This window comes from Otolemur garnettii, unplaced genomic scaffold, assembly GCF_000181295.1.
Source record: "Otolemur garnettii isolate 467f Iridium unplaced genomic scaffold, OtoGar3 scaffold00017, whole genome shotgun sequence".
Classification (NCBI taxonomy): Eukaryota; Metazoa; Chordata; class Mammalia; order Primates; family Galagidae; genus Otolemur; species Otolemur garnettii.
Genome location: NW_003852412.1, coordinates 7,703,778 through 7,709,279, shown reverse-complemented (window position 1 = coordinate 7,709,279; position 5,502 = coordinate 7,703,778). Strand labels below are relative to the sequence as shown.

The window sequence follows — 5,502 nt, the reverse complement described above, 5'->3', positions numbered from 1 at the left end:
CTAGCGGAGCGCCCCGAACCGGCTCTGAGGGCTGAGGCCACCCCTCCCAGGAATCGGAGGGGGCAGGAGGGCAAGGAAGCCTGGGAGAGGGAGGTTAGCGTGGTCTGAAAAATAAACCTCCTTCGCCCGCCTTTTTCTTTTCATAGCCAGATTACGTGCTTTGCGGGCGAGGTGGACAAGAGGCTGAGTTGTTTTACAACTTTCCTCCAAAACGAGAAACACAATGGCTCCAGATTTCTGGATCTTTCCTTTCCCAGATCTCTCTCTTCTTGGGAACTTAAAGGCAAAAACCCAATTGTAGAAACTTCTATTCCGAAGCCTGCCCTCCTTTTCATCAGAGCTTCTTCGGGGTCAGCGCGCGGCAGCGTCTTTGTTAACTCCACCGCCAACGCCCGAGGGCGAGAAGAGAGGAACCGGGAAATTTTCCTGTGGGCAGGGGACCCGCTACTTCTTTTAAACCGCACAGTGCCCCACAGTCGGGGATATTTGATAAGAAGCGAAACTGCCCTTCCCGGGAGGGAAGAGCGCCGCCGCAGGGTGGCTGGAGCGTCCCGGACTCCGCGCGCGGCGCGCCCAGGGCGCACGGCTCTGCCGCGGGGGCGCCTAGCGGCCGACCAGGGAGCTGCTGGCCGCGCCCGGGTAGGGTTTCCCCGGCGGCGCAACCCGCCCGAAATCGGCGAGCCGCTCCCCAGCGCTCTTCGCCGCCGGCCCGCGTACCTGTAAACTGAGCCCCGCTCACATGCTTCACATTAAACCTCCCTGCCCGGTGCCTTTTCTCTCTCTCTTTGTTTTTTTCCTCCGAAAGGGCTCTTATAAACTTCCCTTCGTTTATTTAGCCTGGTTTTCATTGCTCCAGTTTTGCATGGGTTGCCTTTGTTTAGTTTATTAACCCACGGGGTTACTTTAACTAAACATTTGGGCTGAATACTTTGGGGTTGGATTTCAACGTTTTCTAACGAAATTACCGAGTTTTTTGAAGCCGCACAGAGAACGCTGTGTTGAGTTTATTAGTCAATTTAACAGACTGTAAGGGAGGGAAAGATGCAGTTAACGACAGCCCGGGTTCGTACCCACTGGGCAGAAGCAGCTCGCGAACCCCCGGCTTTGGGCTTCAACCGTGAGAACCACAAGGCGAGGCAGTCTAGGCGCTTCCAGGAGCGCGCCCGCCCCCGGCTTCCCGAGGCGCGCTCCCGGGCAGGCCGTGCCGCGCCAAGTTCGGCCCGGCTGGGGTCCCAGCTGGCGATGGCCACCTAGACGCAGAAGAGGGCGGGGCCCGGCTGAGCGTCGCTAGCCGCGCAGCTGTGGCGCTTTTTTCTGGCTCTCGCCACCCAGTGAGTTTGTTGCCAGTGGCCCCCCAGCGTGAGACGGGCCAGGGCAAAGGCGTTCTGATGGAATGTCCAGATTGGAGATGAATGGGCAGCTGTCCAGGGAGGCAGGGAGCAGGCTGGCCGCTCCGTTCTGGCCAGGGTGCACCCTCGAAGCTCACCTGAAGGCTGCGGGGGTCTTGTCCCAAGCCCAAGCCCAAGAAATACTTGAAGCAGCTGGGAGAGGTGCGCACGGCCTACTCTACGCGAAAGCAGTGGTCCACCTGGCCTGCATTCACGCACGCCTGCTTAGTCCAAGTGAGCAGGGATGATGGAGATAATCCGATACTAAGGTTGCTTTCCAGGAGGTCCTACCTTGGCAATGACAAGCATCTTTCTCCAAGCTTCCTTTCCTAACCAGCCACAAGCCCTCTTTCCTAGCACACAGACACTCTTAATCTTTCACCAGATTTTGGCGCTGATGCCTAAGTCAGAGATGGCCTAGCTAAAATGTCCTTAATCCCTAGGTATCTCAGACAAGACTGAGAACTTTGCTGTTTATTCAGTGGAGGTAAATGAAGTGGATTCCCAAAGGCAGAAAATAACCTTCGACTAGCCAGGAGAGAGGGGGGACGAACGGGAAGGAGAGAGTGAGATGTTGAGATTCCTGAACACCTAACCCAGGCTGGACATGTGAGTGTCACGTGAGTGAAAAGCAAAGTGTTTTTACTACAACACACAGCCTGGATCCCAGCATTTTTAAATTTCATTAGAACAGAGCGTGCTGTACATGCAAGAAGTTCAAAATTCAAAATACATAAAATGGGACGATGAGGAAAGTCTCTCATCTTTGTCCCTGAGCCTCCCACCCCTTTCTCCTTAGAGGCAAGGTTCTTACGAATTGTCCTGGGAAAAATTGCAGCTTTTGCAGGAGGCCTACCCGCTCTTTCCTTGCTCTGTTTCTACCTTCTGGCACCCTCTATTCACTTCTTGCCCCTTCAAAGCCTCCCCTAATTGAGAGGTGGTTGCCTGCTATGTTTCCCTTTCCACAGAGGTGCCAGGCCCATCCACTTTGAGGTCTGGAGCCTGTCAAGCTCAGTTTATCTGGAGAGGTCACCTGCTCATAGAGGAGACGCTCCATGCCCTCTCCCAGGTATTCTCCAAGTCCATGCTTGGCCTCTTCAGCCTCCTTCTCCATTTCCTCTGCCCCTTCAGTGGGTCAGTGCCTCGTTTCCTCATTTGGATCCCTGGGACAGCCTCCTGTTCTTCCCTTCCCTCCCACCCACCCTGCATTCACGGCCACAGCAATTTTCTAAGGCCAACTTCAATGCCGCTCGTCTAACCAAAAACCTCTGTGGCATTCCACTGCCACAAAGTCACCAGGCTGTGAACTGCTGTTTGAACAAGAGCCCACAGTCGGTGGTGGCCTAATACTGGCTGACTCAGACCTCCCTAGAATGAACTCAGCTCTCCTTCCTGCTCTCTTGCCCTCCCTTGCCCTCTCTAGCATCTTCCCACTCAGGCTTTTCTGCCCCCAGGGCTTCTCTGGAAACTTCTAATGCCTGCATTCCCTTTTCCCTTCTCCACTGGTCAAAATCCTCCAAGGCCTTGCTCAAAATCTGCTCACTTCTCAGCCATTTTAAATCCACCTCTCCCCCAGTCCACTCTCACAGAAATGGTTTTCTAACACCACTGATGTAGATGTGTTTAATAGTCATCTGGGTGTTTGTCCTATTTCTCCTTCCAGATTATAAAGTTAATTCATAGCACACGCAAAGCAGACAATACGTTTTTCTCCAGTTAATAACACCCCCCTTACTATTCCTCTTTTCCCCCCATAAATAAAGAGTAGAGAAAGAAAGCTCCAATGAACACTAAAGTTTCTTAGATACTAGATAGATTCTTAAAGTAGATCTCTTGAATTTTACAAGGGCACTTGTTAAATCTCCTAAGGGTAGAATATAAATATCTTAACACAATAACTAATGATGAAAGTATTTCAAATTGTATATAAAAGTAGCACATTGTACCCTATAATTGCATTAATATACACAGCTATGATTTTTTTTAAATCGCAAATAGGATTCTTTATTTGTCATTATTAAAAGCCTGAATTTTAGATGGATTCTTGGACTGGTGGTTCATATCCATCGGCTGGTTCAACTTTAGCACCTGTCTCGTCCCCAGTAGCTTTTCCAGAACTACGACCTTCACCATGGAGCTCCTTGAGTTTTCCCAACTCAAACTTGGGTTTCTTCAGCATTTTTACTTCTCTAACGAAGACATCGTGGAGAGGATAAATAGATTGGCATGCCTTTCCTATGTCTTTTCCAATGCTATCTGGAATCAATTTATCGACAACTTCTTTCAATTCATTCATCTGCACCTCTCTGGTCATGATTTCCATCATTTTCTTCTGGATTTGGCGAACCTGCTGGTGCTGGGCATAAGAGGTCTTCTGTATCTGATTGTTGTGTTTTTAGTAAAACCAACACAGAACAGACGAAGCAAATAACCATCGGTAGTCTTAACATCAACATGAGCTTCAATCACAGTCTGCCATTTTTTAATCATAGAACACATATTGTCACGGGTAAGATCCATGCCATGGAAGTTAGTCAGGCAGTTTATGCCCTGAACATCTTCAGTAATCAGCTTGAATTTTCTAAATGCAACTTCATCATTCTGCAGATCAGCAAGACTCACTTCAAACACACGACCTTTGAGACCATCAGATGCAATTTTGGTTCCTTGAGTCCTGGTGACTAGTGTTTCCCCAATACTTCTTATATTGAACATAGCAGGTGCCTTCACATCATACCAATCTTTCTTAGAAAGTGGATCAACCACTTTCTTCTTGGCTCCCTTTTGCCGCCTTTCGTAAGGCGCTTGTTCTTGCCGACCGCCATGATGGTGCTCAGTGAGGCCAAAAGGCACAGCCATGATTTAATAAAAAAAAAAAAAATCAGATGACTCTGACACCACCACCACCACCACCCCTCAAAAGAAAGTAGATCTCATTGAGGTAAGCCTTACTGACAGGATTAGTCCCTTTAGAATACATGTGCATTTAAAGGGAACTGGTTATTCCACAGAATCTATGTTCATTAGACAGGTAGGGTGACCACATTGGCTGTGGTTCACAGCAGCAGAACAGTGAATGATAATCTAGGGTTCCACTTCTGGCAGGTTTAAATGCCAGGTGAAGGTGCTCTCACTTCAGAACATATAAATATTCCCCATCATGGAAGTTCTGAGTGACTCCAAGAGTTAATTTCATGGATATTTCCCCTCATGCTCTCTGCTTTCCAAGGGTAGAAAAATAGACTCCTGGGAGAAGAGGGGAGCTTCTCCCAATCCCCACACATCTTGGGGTTTTTTTTATTTGTTTGTTTTTGTCCTCAAATTCCCATTAACACAGCTTCACATCTCTGGCTTGTTGGTCTGAACCAGCCACTTGAGATGCCAGGGAATCAGGGAGGAGTTTGAGCCCTTCATAGAGACTCCATCAGGAACCCCAAACAAAATGCAACAGAATTAACTGTGTTGGCTTTGTCCCCTCATCCTTAAGCCTGTTAGCTAGATTGCTGTCCGTAAGCCTCTCGGAGAGATGTCACTGGTCTGACCAGGGTTTTAATGTGTATCAATCCTGCTTTGTATAGATTTTCTTTTATTTATTTATTTATTTATTTTTGAGACAGAGTCTCACTCTATTGCCCTAGGCTAGAGTGGTGTGAAGTCACAGCTCATAGCAACCTCAACGTCCTGAACTCAAGCGATCCTCTTGTCTCAACCTCCCGAGTCGCTGGGACTATGGGCATCTGCCACATGTCTAGTTAATTTTTCTATTTTTAGTAGAGACAGGGTCTCTTGCTCAGGCTGGTGTCGAACTCCTGAGTTCAAGCAATCCTCCCACCTCAGTCTCCCAGACTGCTAGGATTATAGGCGTGAGCCACTGCACCCAGCCTGTATTGATTTTTCTATGAGGAATATCCTTCCCCTACCCCACTCCCACCACTGTAGGCGCCACGGCAGCAAAGGTAATTCACTAGTGAACAATATTTGCTGCTGCCAACTCTAATGCCAGACACCAAACAGGTGCTAGGACTTCAGTGGTGAGCAAGATGAACAAAGGCCCTGCTCTCTGAGCACTCACCTTCCTGTCGGGGAGACTACAGTAAATGCTTCTGGGGCTTAA

The 5,502-nt window shown here is 48.8% G+C and overlaps 1 pseudogene across 1 annotated transcript; it reads right to left on the bottom strand.

Moving 5' to 3' along the window:
• Positions 1-3,420: 3,420 nt before the first annotated feature.
• On the bottom strand, positions 3,421-4,213 carry LOC100959628 (annotated as a pseudogene). Its single transcript, XR_002772339.1, has one exon. The product of XR_002772339.1 is annotated as a 40S ribosomal protein S3a pseudogene (transcript).
• Between the last annotated feature and the right edge of the window lie 1,289 nt (positions 4,214-5,502).